The following is a 19,926-nucleotide window of genomic DNA, read 5'->3' on the forward strand; positions in this document are numbered from 1 at the left end:
ATTGTATCTTCAGTATTCAGAGCTTCAGGGCTAATTAATATCCACTTATCAATGATTGCATTCCATGTGTATTCTTTTGTGATTGCGTTACCTCGCTTAGGATGGTATTTTCCAGTTCCATCCATTTGCCTAAAAAATTCATAAATTCATTGTTTTTAATTGCTGGATAGTACTCTATTGTGTATATATACTACATTTTCTGTATCCATTCCTCCATTGAGGGATATCTGGGTTCTTTCCAGCTTCTGGCTATTATAAATAAGGCTGCTATGAACATAGTGGAGCATTTGTCCTTATTGCATGCTGGGAAATCCTCTGGGTATATGCCCAGGAGAGGTATAGCAGGGTCCTCTGGAAGTGTCATGCCCAGTTTTCTTAGGAACCGCCAGACTGATTTCCATAGTGGTTGTACCATCTTACAATCCCACCAGCAGTGAAGGAGTATTCCTCTTTCTCCACATCCTCGCCAACACCTGCTGTCTCCTGAGTTTTAAAATTTAGCCATTCTGACAGGGGTGAGGTGAAATCTCAGGGTTGTTTTGATTTGCAATTCCCTAATGGCTAATGAGGTTGGTGCTCACTGTTTCTAAGAATTAACATTTGTTGCCTAGGCTGAGTACTATAGACTGTCCTGCTTAACTAGGCGTGCTTCATTCAATCAGATATCAACTGAACAAAGGCAGAGTTCAAGAGAACTTCTTTGAGATTGCTTGAACTGCGATGGTAATCTTTTCCTACCTTGGGACTCAAAAGAAACACAGAATGTAGCACTAGATCTTAGACTGAAACCTATACCAGCTCTCTTGGTCACTGTGTTAACTAAAAATACACACTGATATGCCTAGGTTTACAGATGCTGACAGCAGGTATTGGAAATCCTCAGCCTCAATAATCACATAAGTCAATTCCTTATAATAAATCTCTTTATATCTAAAATAGATTACCAATGTAAATAGTTAGAAATTCTATTGGCTCAGTTTCTAAGACAAATGACTAATGTGGATTTTGGTACCAGGAGTGGAATACTACATCCTTCCATATGAAGAAGAAGCTTTAGACCTTAATAATAGAAAACAGGAGAGTCCAGAGGTACCTGCTAGAAGTGGATATCTAAAGGTTGCTTCTGGTTAAATCACAGAATACAATGGTAAACACATTATTCAAAACAGGAGGAAAGACCATCCTTATCACAAATGGCCAAGAATTTAGAGGGTCAGAATTAGGATATTTAGCTGAAATAAATTCTAAGTAGTGCTCAGAAACTACCTTGACTCCTTCTGATTTCTTATAATAAAACAGGACCACTAAGAAGGAGATTGAAGGATTTCTTGAGTCCAGGGTCCAGAACATGAGGTTTTGATGACTTCTCAGTTTATCCAATACTGAAAACAGTGAGAAAGTTTATTCAGAAGGGAACATTTAGAATGAAGCTAAACATTTTACAAAAGCACCAAGAAGGCCAGTGGATTTTAATAGCCATGAAAACCAAGAATTGTCATAAGGTTACACTACCAAATTTAACTAAAGAAGGCAAAAAGCATGAAATGAAGAAAACTGTCCAATTGCTTTGATTAACAAACTGCTACAATTGGAACCATTTGGCTGAAAGTATATCGTTTTCAAAAAGGGGGGTGGGAACAGGAAAGATAAATCTCAATTGATTCAGAGATTATAGAGGCCACTAGGTTGGCTTCCACAGACCAAACAGCCTCTACACAAATCTTTGAGATGCATAAAGCCTACAGATCCACAAAATTTGTACTTATACGAATTGCTCCCTGCTACCTAGAAGAGGTAAAGGGTACAGTTCCTCCCCTATGATGAGAGTTCTTTGAGAACTATGAAGCCTTTCTCAGCTCTTAATAAGTTTAATTCTGGGAGCTAAGGTGGTACTCCAGGCCAATGGCTTATGAATTCAGTGTCTCACACCCAAAAGAAAAGGGAAACAGACAAGGAGGAAAGCAGAGTTAACAGACTAATTAAGGGAAGTAAGAAAGAACTCAGTTTTAAAGAGTGGAGGAGCTTCCAGGAGGAATATTACCATGCTGCCCTGCCCAATAGTCTTATGGCAATAACTGGATGGAGATCAATATTGTCTTTATTAGGACTGGTCATTTTTTATCACATTGAAGGCCAAGACAGCAAGAAGGGCACCTGCTTTGTGTGCTGCTTCTCTGCTTAGACAGGCTGGTAACCCAGTTAGTTCCAGATCTGTCACAGGCCTGCTCTATCTAGTAGAGACTCCTGTCTCATCCAGTGGATCATGGACCCACATTTGCTTCTTCATTCAGTCCATAAAGAATGGACAGGAATTATTCTATAACCATAGGATTTCATGTAACATTTTAGATTTGCTGGTGATCAATTTTTCTTTTTTCTTTTCATCTCTTATGCTTGGTCTTCCACTGTATTCTGGCAGCACATAACTTCTCTGGTTATACACATTCAGAACCACAAAATCACTCCTGTGTCAAGATAAAATATACCTCAAATCTCTCCCCTGTCTGATTTAGATGTTTAAATGAACTTCAAACTCTGGCATTCAAGCTGAAAGGAGATGAGACTTTAGGGACTGAGAAAGAGTGATGCATTTTGAAAAAATAAGAATATTATAGACAGGGATACATTCTAGAAAAAAAGCAAACGAAGCAAAGGAAAATCTGTGAGAAGAAAAGCAAGTTAGAAAGGGCAAACTTGAGTTAATCAGACTCACTTTTATGTAACCTAAGTTCAACATGCTAAGAAATGCTTGGTTGGGGGAGAGGGTACTTAGAAGGAAACAAAGGCTCATTCAGTACTTAGAGGCAAGTGTGGCCTTTTCCCTCTTTTCCCTAATAAACTTAACAAAAGTGTGATGTCACACAGAGCTCACTGAGCTGAATAATTGTAGGATGCCATGGTGCCCTCAGCATTTGAATTCACACTCCTACTCAATGGGTGGCTTTTTTCAGAACAAAGGTTTACTTTACATAGTTGCTACAAAGCACAGTGAGATTTGAGAAAAAAATATATGTGGCAGTTGAAGAGAATGCCTACGCACAAAAATTAATAATATCGTGGCTTATGGATGAAGTGCACACTGTGGCTATGCTGGTTATAATATAAGCCATATTTAATCCCTATGAATCAGCGAGCTACTTATGGGATTTCTGCTTTACAAAACACAAATCCATTGTGTGACGATGGGAGCATGGACTGATCTGGCTAGCCTGTAGATCAATAGAAAGAATGAATAAATGCTAGGAGGAATTAGGACAGGAGGAATGCTAGTTGCTACTTTTTGGTTTTGGTTTATTGTTGTTTGTTTGTCTCAAACCATTTTGTTCAATTTCTTTCTGATTAGAAAAAAATAAGTCAGATCAGCTGTGTGAGGTTTTTTTGGTTTTTTTTTGTTTTGTTTTTTGCAAGTTCGTTACATGCTGTCCCATTGCAGGACTGACATATGCCAACTGCAAACTGTCTTCCAGCTCTCAAAGTTCATGATAAGTAAAAATTGTCATGTGACAAACTTTTTCTGGAAAGACACAATACATACATACAGTGACATCATCAAAGTTATTCCCAGTTAGGAACCTTAGGGCATGCTGTACATTCTGGTGGCAGTTCAACAGCTGGATAGTGCCCTTTCCAAATAACTCTCGTTCAAACCTCTTCCAGCTGATCTGTTGGCTTGTCTTAGTTAGGGTTCACTACTATGAACAGACACCATGACCAAGGCAAGTCTTATAAATTACAATTTTAATTGGGGCTGGCTTACAGGTTCAGAGGTTCAGTCCATTGTCATCAAGGCAGAAGCATGCCAGCATGCAGACAGGCATGGTGCAGAAGGAGCTGAGAGTTCTATATCTTTATCTGAAGGAAGCCATGAACAGACTGGGCATCCTCAGGCAGCTAGGAGGAAGATCTCCAAGACCACCTCCACAGTGACACACTTCCTCTAACAAGGCCACACCTTCTTTTTTTTTATTGAATATCGTCTTCATTTACATTGCCAATGGTAAAACCTTTTCCGATATACCTCCTCCCCTAAGACTCCCCAACCCCTCCCCCTTCTCCTTCCCCCTGCCTCCACACATATGCCCCTCCACCCAACACACTCCCACCTCCCCCCACCTTGGTTTCCCTTTGTTGGGGCCTCTGTTGAGCCTTTACCTGAACAAGGACCATTCCTCTCACTGATGCCCAACAAGGCCTTCCTCTGCCACATTTTTGGCTGGAACCATGAGTGCTCCTTGATTGATGGTTCAGTCCTTGGGAATCTTGAGGCGTCTGGGTGGTCAAAATCATTGTTCTTCCCATGGGGCTGTAAACCCCTTCAGCTCCTCTGGACCATCCCCCAGCTCCTCCATTGGGGATCCCCATGCCCAGTCCAATAGTTGGTTGCTAGCATCTGCCTTGATATTTGTAAGACTCTGGCATGAAGGCTACACCTTCTAATAGTGCCATTCCCTGGGATGAGCATACACAAACCATCACATAGCTTTTGCTTATTCTACGCAGTTCGTTTGGTCTCAAAGTCATTTTTGAAGCTAGGCTTGTTTGAGAATCTTGGCAGCTCAGTTTCACTTCACTGAGAAATCTCTTAGCTTTTTATTTTCTCTAGCAGGGAGAGGTCTAATGATTCTCATCAGTTTCAGGGACTTCCTGGAGCTATTTTGAGTGGTTTACCTTCCTGTTTAAGGAGCTTCTCTGAAAGATGAAATGTTTCACTCTCAGAGGAAACTGTTACACAATAGGGAAGCAGACGAGAATTCACACAAACACAAAACCAAGGTTCTGAGCTGTCAGAATGGCTGCTTGACAGATGTCAATTTAGTGAGTACTAGAAATTTCCAGTAGTGTGAGGTAGAAGGCAGGCTACAGTACTTGGCCTTGTGTCTTGGTTCCAAGGAGACTTTGGCAAACCTCAGGTCAACCATAACAAATGCTAGGAATTTATTCAGAAGTGTGAAGCCTTTCTGGAGTGGCAGAACCATTCCCTTTGACAGGATACAAACAACTCCTTGTTGTCCACTGCAAAGGAAACTCAGAATACTTTCTTATAGTCTGATATCAACTCGACCTTTTGGAGCAAGAGAATCTACAGGGTTTTCATCTATGTTTGGTTGGTACCCCTGCTCACCCCCAGAATTAGCTGGGAAACCCTGTCTTCTCTCAATCTCACCTGCACAGAGCAAATTCCTAGCTGACATGTCATCACCTTTCACCTCTGTGTTTGCAGCAAGAGTGTTTCCATCTAAGAGTGCCTGCCTAGGGCTCAGTTTTGACCATACATGGGCACAATTCCAGGCTCTAGCTGACTCATAATCCCCCCTTACCTAAAGACTATAAAATCCCCTTGTCTTAGTCAGGGCACTCAACTTCCCTGGGCCTGTTCCTAGGAGGAGCACCTAATAAACCTGCATTTATCTGCTTCTAATCTTGTCTGATCTGGCCTATATTTGTATCACTGAGAGAGAAAAAAACCTATTACTCTGCTCCCTGGAGTTCTGCTCCATGGATATACCGTCGGATAGGAAGTACTGGTACCTTCTCTGTATTCCTCTACACAATTGTCTAGGCTAGTCATACCATTTTAACCAATCTTATAACTGAAATGACATCACTTCAAATTCACAAACCATTACTTTGTTATAATTATATTACAGAATCTCAAGGCATGCCAAATTAAAGAAGGAACTCACAGACTAATTATATTCATATTCCTACTGCCAAGGTGTTGATTACAGGTACAGAGTATAATATTTAAGGTAAATGTTCTAATAGATAATATAACCAGAATAGGAAACAGTTGAGCTGAAACTTATATCCAATATTTGGTCATTTGGTTATCAAACCAAGAGGCTCACAACCTAGGTCCCAAACTAGGTCCACTTATCTTTAATAAATTAAAAGAACCAAATTAGATGTAGAAAGTAGAAAAGACAGATTTATTCAATGCAGCCACATCAAGAAGAGGAACAATGATATCCTGATGTGAGATTAAAGTTTAAATAAAGAGCCAAGCATAGGCATATGTAGTCAGTCCCATTAAGGTGTAGTCCCAACCACCATGGACCCATCAGTGTTTGGACTTCACTCTCATCCTGCAAGGTGATCTGACAAGTTGTTAGAACTGTGTAAAAAACTAAACAACAAGTTTCACCTCTGGCTTGAGTCTTTTCTTTCTCCCAGCATGAGATTGATGAGGGAATTCCTGTTTCTTTGGGGGTCCATTGCTTACTATCACTTCATGATAGTAAGATTAGAGACACAGTGTCTCTTTAGAACATACCCATTTTCAGCCAAGCCAGATATAGGCTTTTTGTTTTGTTTTGTTTCATTTTTAATTGCAGCCTATGTATTTCAGTCTTGGGTATAGGATAGAATTAAATCCTCATATATGTTAGGCAGTCACTTGATAACTAAAATGCATGCCCAGCCCAGTTTTACTTTCTTTTTTGAAGCAGGATCTCACTAAATTGTCTGTGCTGGCCTCTAATTCATTCTGTAACTCAAACAAGTCTTGAACTTGCACCCTAATCTCCCAAGTAGAACTACAAGTCCATACCACTACACCCAGCTCAGATACAATCCTAATTGCAGTCCTTCTAAGTGATAGGTTCTGGAATGCTAAGTCTCTACAGAGAAGGGAAAAGGAAAGATAAGGAAGGTAAGGACAGAGATAGGTATTTTGTGTTTCATGGCTCCACCATGTATTCATAAATGGTTATGAAAATACCTGTTTGGGATGAACATTTGGGGTATATACAACTGAGAAAATATTTCAAGCTAAAGGTAATTTACTTGTACAAAGCCTTTGTGGGTGTATTGTTATGTACTATATTCTAAGATTAAATCACTATCTTAATTAAGATTTCAAATTCTATGACAAAATGCCATGACCAGAAGCAACCTGAGGATGAGGAAGTTTATTTAGCTGACATATCTCTGGGGTCACAAGCCACCAGAAGAAGCCAATGTAGGAACTCAAGTCAGGAACCTGAAGGCAGGAACTGAAGCAGAAGCTATGGAGGTATATAACATTCTGATAGCAGCATTGCTCAGTGGAGATCCCGTCTCCCCAGATATTTATAGGTTTGTATCAAGTTGGCATAACCAGCATAGCATGATGGCCATAAACACAAGTACACAAAGTAGAAGTTAATTAAGAAAACTATTCAAGCACTGTGAGTAGGAATGTAATTTGTCACCATGTTGCTGGGGTTGTTTCCTGAGACTGTCTTCCCCCACAGAACCCAAATCGGTGTCTCTTCCATGAAACTTGGTCTCCTGTGTTCAGAACTGTTTATTCAGTAGACTATGAAAAACATAACTTAGACAAAGACACTGATGCAAACAAAAGTTTGTACTTGAGTCTCATGTCACTGTGTCCAGAGGGATCCTTCATCCTCACATCCTACACAGGGCTTCTAGGACACTAACATATTCAGGACTGTGGTATCACAGAACTGTGAAATCTCAAGTAATCTTTTATACTCTGAGTGAGATCATGAAAACACCTACCTAGTATAGCTTAATTCTGTTACCATCCAACCAAAGCCTCCTAAGTGTGACCCACGCTCCAAGCAAACCAAGTTGCTAATTTTTGCCTCAGAAAACTTAACTAAATTGAATTTTATAAAAGTCAGCACTAAAACAGAGGGAAATAATTAACCTAGGAACTCCAAAGGTTAAACTCCTAACCTTTGTTGGAGGCAAAGCTGAGACACTGTGACACATTTAGTCTTGCCACCACTTGTTAAATGCTGTGTTGACTCAGTGGCCCCAGTGACAAGGTGGAATCTTGAGAATTGGCTTATCAGATAAGGGAGGTCCGATAAACTCCCCAGACAAATATTGACAATGTTCTAAAACTATAAACTATAAACAGAAATAAAAATCAAATATTGGAATTGGTATAATATCATGGCATAAACATAAGCATAAATGAAATTATAAACAGCTTTTTAAAAAAAAAGAAATAAAATTCTACCACAGCTAATGGCTATACTTGTAAAATTTATAAATAGATTTTTTTTTTTTGGTCAAGTCAAGAGATGAAATTATTTCGTTTAAAAGTTAAGCCGCAAGCAGAAAGAAGATAATTCTCTCTTTAACCTCTGACTAGCTGAGTCATTGTGGGGAGGGTGTAATGACGTAAGTTTTCAACAGAGCCACCCACAAGGAAACACAAATCAGTAAGGAGTAATGACTTGCACAGGAAGTAACATATTAAACTGGGACATGAGTTCCAAACTTTTCTACCAGCACCAGATAGCCAGATTTGCTCTACAATCAAAACTGGGATGTGAAACAAATCACAATGTATGACAATCTTCTTTAAGGCTGAATTTTAAAAACAAGAAAAATAAAAACTGGATTTTGTGGAATCTGTACTTGTTTGGGCCACAATATGGTATGTAAGACAAATGCTAAAGGCATAGTTGATATAGGAGATAGATAGGGGTCACTTTCTGGGGCTCTTACTCTTATTATTAAAAGTATTTAAGATTGAACTCAAACAAAAACTCAAGGACAATTTCATTACAATTTACCAGAAACCCAGGACAGGCAAGCTATAAAAACAAGCAGCTGCACAGAGGGAAATGGAGGAGAGACAAAGAAAAAAAAAAAAGAGCTGCCATTTAATCTGGCACTGAGGTAGATACAAATGGCCATGTGGGGGCTGGGGGGAGCGGGAAAGCTCTGGAGAAAGAGTAAGGAAGCCTGAAATGTTGGGGTATCTAGAATGCTGAAGGAAAAGCATGCTTAGAGGAGAGAGAAAGAAGAAAAGAAGTTATGCTTTTCTGAATAATTCAGGAAATTATGGTGACTTATGAAGCTGTGTGACTGAGGGTTGCAAACTACAGTATTAGGGGTGAGAATCTAGGAAGAAAAAGTACAGTATCTTTTGAGGTCCCATTTGTCAATTCTTGATCTTAAAGCATAAGCTATTGGTGTTCTGTTCAGGAACTTTTCCCCTGTGCCCATGTCCTCAAGGATTTTCCCCAGTTTCTTTTCTATTAGTTTCAGTGTGTCTGGTTTTACATGGAGGTCCTTGATCCACTTGGAGTGGAGTTTAGTACATGGAGATAAGAATGGATCAATTTACATTCTTCTGCATGCTGACCTCCAATTGAACCAGCACCATTTGTTGAAAAGACTATTGTTTTTCCACTGGATGTTTTCAGCTCCTTTGTCGAAGATCAAGTGACCATAGGTGTATAAATTCATTTCTGGGTCTTCAATTCTATTCCATTAGTCCACGTGTCTGTCACTGTGCCAATACCATGCAGTTTTTAACACTATTGCTCTGTAGTATTGCTTGAAGTCAGGGATACTGATTCCCCCAGAATTTCTTTTGTTGTTGAGAATAGTTTTAGCTATCCTGGGTTTTTTGTTATTCCAGATGAATTTAAGAATTGCTTTTTTTAACTCTGTGAAGAACTGAGTGGGGATTTTGATGGGGATTGAATTGAATCTGTAGATTGCTTTTGGCAAGATGGCCATTTTAACTATATTAATGCTGCCAATCCACGAGCATGGCAGATTTTTCCATTTTCTGAGGTCTTCTTTGAATTCCTTCTTCAGAGACCTGAAGTTTTTGTCGTAAAGATCTTTCACTTGTTTGGTTAGAGTCACACCAAAATACTTTATATTGTTTGTGGCTATTGTGAAGGGTGTCATTTCCCTAACTTCTTTCTTAGCCTGCTTATCCTTTGAGTATAGGAAGGCACCTTTTCTGTAAGGCAAAGGACACTGTTAAAAGGACAAAACGGAAACCAACAAATTGGGGAAGGATATTCACCAACCCTACATCTGATAGAAAACTAATATCTAATATATACAAAGAACTCAAGAAGTTAGACCCCAGGGAACCAAATAACCCTATTAAAAAATGGGGTACAGATCTAAACAAAGAATTTTCTCCTGAAGAAATTCGGATGGCTGAGAGGTACCTTAAGAAGTGCTCAACATCATTAGTCATTAGGGAAATGCAAATCAAAACAACCCTGAGATTTCACCTTATACCAGTCAGAATGGCTAAGGTCAAAAACTCAGGAGACAGCAGGTGTTGGCAAGGATGTGGAGAAAGAGGAACACTCCTCCACTGCTGGTGGGGCTGTAAGATGGTACAACTACTTTGGAAATCAGTCTGGTGGTTCCTCAGAAAACTGGGCATGACACTTCCGGAGGACCCTGCTATACCTCTCCTGGGCATATACCCAAAGGATTCCTCAGCATGCAATAAAGACACATGTTCCATTATGTTCATAGCAGTCTTATTTATAATAGCCAGAAGCTGGAAAGAACCCAGATGTCCCTCAAAGGAGGAATGGATACAGAAAATGTGGAATATTTACACAATGGAATACTACTCAGCAATTAGAAACAATTAATTCACAAAATTTTTATGCAAATGGTTTGATCTGGAAAATATCATCCTAAGTGAGGTAACCCAATCACAAAAGAATACACATGGAATGCAATCTCTGATAAGTGGATATTAATTAGCCCAGAAGCTCTGAATACCGAAGGCACAAATCACTTAACAAATGACTCCCATGAAGAAGTATGGAGAGGGTCCTGATCCTGGAAAGGATTGATCTGGCATTGGAGGGGAATATAAGGGAGGTGATTGGAGAATGGGTGGAGAGAAGAAGGTTTATGGGACATATGGGGAGGGGGGATCTGGGAAAGGGGAAATCATTTGGAATGTAAACAAAGAATATAGAAAATAAAAATATTAAAATGAAAAAAAAGAAAAATTACAGTACCTCATTAAAGAAAAACCTATTCTTCCTATCTCCTGAGCATGCTTAAGGTGAAGCTGCCATTCTAGGGTGGTTTCTTGGCAAGGAGATGATCCCTTGGCCAGGAGGTTGACCTTGTCCAGCTGGATGGTATATCTTCATTTAGGTAAAGATTCTATTCTCTTGACCAGAAGGAGTTTTGTTTTCGTTTGTTTGTGTTTCTACTCTTAACATATTGTTTCTGCCCAGTCCAGGACACCTGAGCTTCCTCTAACAACAGTAAGCAGAGATAGACAGGTGATGGCACTCAGTGATTGGCCAAAGTCATAAATGTCATAGAATTCTTTACCAATCACAGAAAAATAAAGACGTAGTGATATCTGAGGCCCACAGTGAGAAGGCAAGGAATCTTGCCTGTGTCCAGCCTGGTCACACAAGAGGATAGGAGGGCCTAGGTTTGCAGTGAGACAATAAACTGTCTATCCTGACATAACTGCCACATCAACCTCATGTGCAGTTTGAAAAATCCTTAAAATAATTTTTACCAAACTATCTGAATTTCTTGACCTGTTTCCTGAAAAATCGCTAGTAGAGAATATAATTAACAGAGTTTAATTGACATACCCAGGTAACTGAAAGAGGAAAATTAAAATCTGTGGAAAAATTTACTAAATAGAGGATAAGCCTGAAAAATTATCCTCAATACATTTCATAAAAAGATTCCTATGAAAATTAAGAGATAGATTAGGTCAACACATGAGCAACTAGAGTAGGAACTAGTATAAAGTACATATACAAGAGATAAAGCCTAAAACTTTTCCAGAAATTTTGAAATGCATAATTATGATGATGAAAAAGAGCAATTAAGATTTCAAAACTTGAATTGTAATTCCAAAAAGCAGTAAAATTACCCATAAGGCTTTAAAACTTGTTTTTTAATTTTTATTATCTTGTTGTATTTACTATTAGGAGATATGGGGGTTTGTTACACAGTGTACATGTGGAAGTCGAGGACGACATTGTGGAGCTGATTTTCTTCTTCCACAGTTGGCTCCAAGGATCAAACTTAGATTGATCATCATGCTAATAGGGGTAAAATACCCATACTCACTGGTCCATTTTGCAAGTCCAAGTTTTACATTTTCTGATGGGAAAAAAATCATTAAAGTTAAAAACAATAATAGTAGGAAAAAATACACCAAGCACCTGCCCTAGGCACCACTACAATGGACAATGGACGAATGTATGATGAAGAGATGGAAAAATGGAGTACCCGAGCTGTGAGATGGAAGAGAAAGTGAAGCCGTAGTTACCACCAAGGGCCAAGTGATATTCATGGTCTTGGCTGCCACCGGAGACTATGGATATCTGAAGGCTGTGCTGCCTTGGGGAGACATGCTTATCTGAATGGTCTGGATCTGCACTGCCACATGAGACATCTAGGCCCATGCTGCTGCTGGGAGTCATGCCTGGGTTCATGGTACTATGGCAGTCAGGATATGTGTTGATGTCCCTGGTCCGTGTTACCACCAAAGGCCATAAAGGAGTCCCTAGCATGGTCTGCCATCTGAGGTATTGTGCTGAGCTGGTTCTGCCCTTCATTGGCTACCATACTCAGAAGAGTGGGCCCTGCACTTTGCCTGGTACAGTAGAGCTTACCCTGGTGGCAGGTATGTGGGTGAGCTACCCAGAGGACATGAGAGTAGGAGAAGTGATCCTGTCCCTTGCTAGCTGTGGTAGCTGGAACAGTCCTGGAGTGCTTGCCCTGGTGGTATGGGTAAAGGAGAGCTGATGGGCTGACCAACTCAGCTACCTCCCAGGCCCAGATCTAGGGCTTTGAATGGCCCAACCCTATATCTACCCCATCTATGATCTGTAGGAGTGCATGAAAGGGACTGTCCTAAAAACCCAAAGCTGTAGGATCTCCATGACAGGGAAAGAGCAGGGTATCAGAGAGAGGTTCCAATCAGGATCCAGTATAGATAGTGTAGAAGAAGACAGAAACCTCAAAACAGGCCAATGATTCATTGCTATAACATTTGCAAGTAAAGATGTGACACACTGTGACACTGTACAGCTTCTACAACAAGATATTTTTATTCTATCTTATTTTACTTTCTTTGGGGGTGAGGCAGTTACAAGAGCAGATACAAAGGGACAGGGAGATGAATGGGATTGGGGTACATGGTGTGAAATTCACAAAGAATCAATAAAAATGGGTTTTTTAAAAAATAATAATAGCAAGAAAAAGTTAAAGAGAAACAGAAAAAGCAAGATGTGGAGAGCACATAAAATGATGAGATGATCAAAAGGTATTTCTGCATACTACAAACACAAATTAATCCCTCAACAAAAGCAACACTGTTATGTCATACTATATTAGTTTAAGTATGCTTGAACTTTTAGTGAAAGGTATCTGCATTATCATTTTATTATTATTATTATTAATTATTATCATCATCATCATCATAAAGTGAAAGATCTGGAACACAAAAGTTTGAGAAAACACACTGATAAGTACTGAGCAAAGAAGTGTAGTAGCTCTATTAAAGGGCCAAAAAAAAGTTACTTTAAAATTAAACTTAAAATTTGAAAAGAAAATATAACAATTGTTATATGTGAGTAGTAAAACTAGCAAAAGTACAAGGAAAATGTTGACAAATTCACCATTACTATTATTATGTAATTTTTAAAAATAAAGTCTTTCTATAAACAGTCAATCAAAAAGCAGACAAGAAAATAGGGATTACATGGAGATTTTCAATATACATTGAAACAAAATAAAGGAATCTGGTCCAATGAGTCTTATCAATTCCTAAACTCAGCAAGTAAATGAAGCACATCTTCTCCAAATACACATTACCCTTACATATTTCCTATGCCTTTACTATGGTTTGGATGTAGCTTATGTCCCCAAATCTTCAAATATTGAAATTTAATCCCATCGTGAGCACTAAACTACAGAAACTTTACTCTGACTGGTATTTAAATGAGAGGCCTTGCACATGGAGGTTCCCATGGCTCCAGCTACTTATGTAGCAGAGTACTGCCTTATCTGGAATCAATGGAAGGAGAAGCCCTTGGTCCTGTGGAGACTCAATGCCTCAATGTAGGGGAATGTTAGGGCGATGAAGCAAAAGTGGGTGGGTGGGTAGGGGAGCTCCCTTATAAAAGCAGGAGGAGGAGGGATGGGATGGGAGAACAGAAAAAAGAAATAATTAAAAAAAAAAAGAAAGAAAGAAAGGCCTTTGAGACTAGAAATAGTTATTAGAGCAAAAACCCAATGAACTATAGCTTTATTGGGAGAGAAAGAAGAACCAGACATACACCATGTGCATCCTTGATTCTTGCTATGAGATACCATGTATATCTTTGAATTCTGCTACAAGGACATTCCCATACATTATTCCTTGCCTTTTAACCCCACCTGTGAACCAAAACAAGTTACCTCACAATTTATTAATTTGTGGTTGTCACTATCATCAGGAAGCAGATGAATACGACTTCTAATAGATTTTCAAGATGGGCAACATACCCTATTCTCTAATTAAATGGAGTCTTAAATCAACTGTAAAATTGTAACAAGAAAAAGATGTTTCATCTAATGTATTTATTGCTGCGTTTTAGAAAAAAAGAATAAAGGGAAGGAAAGAGAAGGGGAGACAGGGAGTATTCAGGCAATGGATTTATTGGAGAGAGAGCAACAGAGTCTGGAACTTTAAAAGGCTACAGTTCACCTAGTTAGAGTAGAGTTTGCTCTTTTAAGGTCCCTTCTGAGGGAGTTGAGAGGGTAGGAGGTGTTCAATTATGAGGAAATACTTACAAAAACACCTGATATCATGAAACCAAACTAAGAGATTATATTTACTATATGTCGGTTGAGGTAGATTGCTGAATCAGATAAGGTATGTCTGGAAGACAGTGAGCTGACTTTGTGTGTGATGAAGCCATGGTCTTTTGCAGCCCTGTAGTCCTTCTCCATGTGAGTCTTTGCTATCTGAAAGGGCCCAGGGCGGGCCAATTTTAATGGTCAGCTTGACACAATCTAAAATCATTTGGGAAGAATGTGGTTAGAGGGAATATCTAGATGTTGTTGGCCTGGACAGGTCTTTAGAGGATTGTTTTGACTAGGTTAAGGGAGGTGGGAAGACCCTTCCACTGTGGGTGCCACCATTCCTTAGGCAATGGGTCCTAAACTGTGTAAGCACAGAAAAAAAAAATGAGCTAAGCACAAGCACACATACATTAATGTGTTCTTCTCTACTCATTGGTTATAGATGAAGAATAACCAGTTGTTTCAAACTCCTGCTACTATTGCTTACCCACAATGATGGCTTATATTTAACCTGGAACTGTAAGCTAAAATAAACAGACTCTTTCCTAAGTTGCTTTTGTTGATATTTCATCAGAGTAATAGAATTGAAACAAGAACAGGCTAATTCCCGGGGCTGGGAAGATGGGCTTTCTATCTATTTAATATCATACTTGTACCTTAGGCACTATCTGCTTTCATTTCTGTCTCCCAGCCATGTCAGTTAGCTCCTTTAGAGAAAAGACTTTCTTCCATTCAGTGTTGCCTCTTAATTGCAGAACACGAGACTCAAAATAGAATGAATTCTCAATAAAGATTTTCCAAATAAATATAAAGAAATCTGTTCTTCTTGGCTGTGACCATCTTCAGAATCTCTTTGGCAGTGTAAATCAAGGAGAGACAAAAAGAATTCTGGAAGAAAATAAGTTCCACAAGAAAAGGCTAAAGAAGTTTGGGAGTTTTCTTCTTTTTTATTCTTGAATGGAAGATCTGAGTGCTTTCAAGCTGCTGACAAATAATGACCTACGAAGTGAATGCAGGTCAAAAACTGAAAAGGTGTTACTGGTCTTAAGGGACAAGAAGGGAAACAAAGTGAGTTAAACTCCTAAGAAAGAGGAGCTTATACTCTGTAAGGATAATTAAGCACTGCTCAGCAAGGCTGTGACCCTTCTGACCGCAAGATCTGAACCTCAGGGTCACTTTAGTAAGTCAGGTTTATACATGTCTGGGTAGTAGGTTAGCCAAATGTCCCTACAAGGTCTCTTCTGGCTCTTTCGTTTATGATTTACACTCAGTGAGTAAAATTGAAGCTACAAACTAAATACTGAAAAATTATAAGGAACTATGAACTAACTAGAAAGCATAATTAGATTTGCATTGGACTTTATTGAAATCAGGGTTCTGGCTAACAGGAGAATCTTGAAACACTCATTTAGGAAAAGACTCTTAGGAAAAAAATTGGGGCACATTCAGCACAATGCTGCAGATCTAAGTTTGCACACTATAAGATTTAGTCTGTGGTGTGAAAGGCAAATGATTATAGAAAGACAGTTTAAGCATTTTTAGGCACAGTCTTCAAGAGAGATAATTAAGTTCTTAAGCAACATGAGCCAAGTAGTTATTTCTATAAACATTCTGGGACATCTTGTCAATTCACACTTGTGTATAGTTAAATCTATATGCTTTTTGTAAGCATATCTCTGTATTGAAGGATTGATTTTTTTTTTCAAACATGTCACAGGGAAGTAATTCATTGCCTGTCTTGTGCTTTAGTCAATATTTTCATTGTTTGGTAGCACCTATGCCAACTAATACCTAGAAGAAAAAACAAATTCTATAAAACACCTATTCATTATATCTAACTTGTGAGTTCTAAACTGATTTGAAACGTTAACTATTTGTGAATACAATATGTAAAATTTAAATAAGGGCCTGGATCAAAGAAACAATCTTTATGAGTCTATAGCTGTCTCAGCAGCCACTTTCCCTCCCCCCACCCCCAGAAAAGAACCTCTTGAAATAGCTTTTTTTTTTTTTCAATTAAAACTTGATTGGGCAACTGTAAGTGTCCTACATATTTTTCTTATAAAAATCTTGTCATTTTTCAGACAATTGTGAACATAAAAATAGCCTATATTTAAAGTAAAATACCATCCATCCCTATACTTGGAGGGGAGACAGAGTGAGTATTTGCTTGACAATATTCTTTAGAAAAGGCTATATCTTTGTAGCTAGTGCATGTCACACAAAAGATGGTCAATAAAAGTTTACTGGGTAGTTGAATAGCCAGGTAAACACGTTATTGTCTGAAGTGTCCCCAAAATTCATGCACTGGCTGCAATGCTGAAAACCACAGGAAGTATGACTAAATTGGAACAGCTCCATCACTAGTCGTTCTGTTAGTACTTAGGATGTATTTTTATTTTTTATTTTTTTTTTTTTTGTGGGAGGTGGGGAGTTGCTCTGCTTCCATTTTTTGTTTTGTTTTGATTTGTTTTATTTTGCTTTGTTATGATTTGTTTTAGAAATAGCATCTCATATGGCACTGCAAACCCCTTCAGCTCCTTGGGTCCTTTCTCCAGCTCCCCCATTGGGGACTCTGTGCTCAGTTCAATGGCTGGCTGAGAGTGGCCCCCTCTGTATTTCTCGTACACTATCAGAGCCTTCTAGGTGACAGCTATATCCGGCTTGAGTCAGCAAGTACTTGTGTGCATCAATAATAGTGTCTGGATTTTGTAGCTGTATATGGGATGGATCACTAGGTTGGGCAGTCTCTGGATGGTCTTTCTCTCAGTCTCTGCTCCACTTTGTCTCTGTATCTCCTTCTGTGAGTATTTTGTTCCCCCTTCTAAAAAGAACCAGAGTATCCATACTTTGTTCTTCCTTCTTCTTGGGCATCATTTGATATGTGAATTGTGCCTTGGGTATTCCAAGAGCCACCCAGTACTCCCAGAGCTCCCAGGGACAAAACCATCAACCAGATAGTATACATGGTATTACCCATGGCTCCAGATGCATAGGCAGCAGAGAATGACCTTGTTGGACATCAAAGGGAGGAGAGGCCCCTGGTCCTGGAAAGGCTAGATGCAGCAGTGTAGGGGAATACCAGGATAGGGAAGCTGGAGGGGGTTGTTTGGGGGACAGGGGAAGAAGAGATGGCTTATGGGACTTTCGGGGGGGGCAGGAAAGGAGAAATCATATAAAATGTAAATAAAGAATATATCTAATAAAAAATAATGAATAAAATTGAAGAATGTCAAAAAAGAAAAAAGAAATAGCACCTCAGATTGTAGCCCAGACTTCCCTGGACCTCATTAAGGAGTCCAGGCTGTCCTTGAACTCAAAGCTTTCTTCCTGCCTTAGGCTCCAAGTGTTGAGATGACAAACATGAGCATACAACCAACTAGCATTTGAAGAATATATTTTGTTTCTAGATCCTGGTTCACTGGTTACCACCCCCCCCTACCTCTCTCCCTTTTCCTCTATTCATAAAACACTAGAGAAATATACAAGTGAAGAAAATCAAAGATTACTCTTTTCTATACTGCTATCTGTGTAATAGTTAAGTAGTCATAAAAAAGTTTTGCATGCTTAGATAAAACACAAAAATATATTTATTTACTTATTAATTCATTTTTTTGATCTATCACTGTCTATTAGGTTTTGGTATTTATATGCACAGAAAGAGGATATCGATGACAGATAAGGTAGACAAAAAAATTTTCATGTTCAGAGCCAAGAATACAATAATCTATGAATAAATAAGCATAGGGCTGGGGATTTAAGTCAATGATAGGCTCTTGCCTAGCAAGTACAAGGCCCTGGGTCTGAACTTTAGAATTAGGAAAGGAAAAATATAAATATTAAATTACAGCAGAGTGTGTTATAGTGGAGAACATACCACCAGGATTAATCTATCCTGGAAGTCTAGTAACACTTCCTTCAGGAACTACTTTTCCTTTTAATATTTATTAGGTGTCTCTGTGTGTGTGTGTGTGTGTGTGTGTGTGTGTGTACATGTGTGGAGGCCAAAAGATGGCCTCAGACTCCCTGAAGCTGGAAGAATTTGAGCTACTGAACTTACGTGCTAAAAACAGAGCTCTACCCCTCTGAAGGAACAGCAAGTGCTCCTAACCACTGAGCCATCTCTCCAGCTTCAAGCAAATGTCTTTTAAGCCATGTGTTAGGGAATTATTAAAATACAAGGAGAAAAGATCCAGGAATGAACTCATCACACAAAGGACAAGGTATGTGTGAAGGCACTGAGACAGGAGCAAACATAATTCTTTCCATAAAATGGAAGCTCTAAATGAGGCTGAAACTTAGTGAATTATAAAGAGGGATACACAAGAGGCTGTAGGAAGTGGGGAAGCCATATCCTGCAGGATGCTGCTCACAGGATCAGTGATTGAATCCCAAAAGGCATATGAACTGCATTCAAGCTATCTGCTATATTCTACTCTCCTGCAGACTTGACCCCAGAAGACTGGATTCTCAGGCTACTTTCCCTTCAGACATAAGTAGGTTTGAACAATAAGAGGCACTAACAGGAGACCTTAAACTCAAGGTTAAGATGATGTGACAATCACTGTTTCACCACTGTTTATCAACTTACTACTTTGGCAACTGATCCAGTCCCAGGAAAGTGAACAAGAGAACTAAATGATTACCAAGAAAGTTACCTAATGACCTATTAAAGGTCAAACCACTTTTCATTACTGTTCATTGGAATTAAGGTTCTAACATATGAACGTGGGGTATATATTATAACCATAACATGTTGATACATTTTTAGATACTGTTAAAATAAGAAGAAACATTTTGAATTTTGAAAGCTATGACACACTCTAAAATGATTCTGTAATGGCTCAAATTAGGTAACTTATTGAGCTCTATAAAGCACTATGCTAAAAAGCTTTGCAGATATGAATATTAATTATCTCATTTTACTTCCACCAACTCTATTTCCTTTCCCACACATTCTACATATACCAAGGGGATTGAAATGTTTACAGCTTAATCCAACTAAAAGCAGAAGTAGTATCTACCACACTGGAGTTGCTCAAGACACAGAAAGGGTCTTTTTCACTTCATGCTTTATCTACTGAGCCATTTGAAAGGTAAATGCACTTCTCAGATTTGTTCATTCTAGTTTTCAGCCCTGCATATTCCATGTAAATAAAAACTGAGTGCCAAAATGCAAAATGGCCTGCTCAAGATGGTACCTGTAATGTCTAAAATGGCATCTTTCTCTTCATTCAGTAATGTGCTCAACACTCCACACATAGAGCTGAGTTACGTTCCTTCATTATTTATGATTTAAACTTTAATGATATTCAAATTTCAATCCAATTACATTTGTTACATGATTTTTACTCC

The sequence above is a fragment of the Apodemus sylvaticus genome, chromosome 6 (genome assembly GCF_947179515.1).
Source record: "Apodemus sylvaticus chromosome 6, mApoSyl1.1, whole genome shotgun sequence".
Taxonomy (NCBI): domain Eukaryota; kingdom Metazoa; phylum Chordata; class Mammalia; order Rodentia; family Muridae; genus Apodemus; species Apodemus sylvaticus.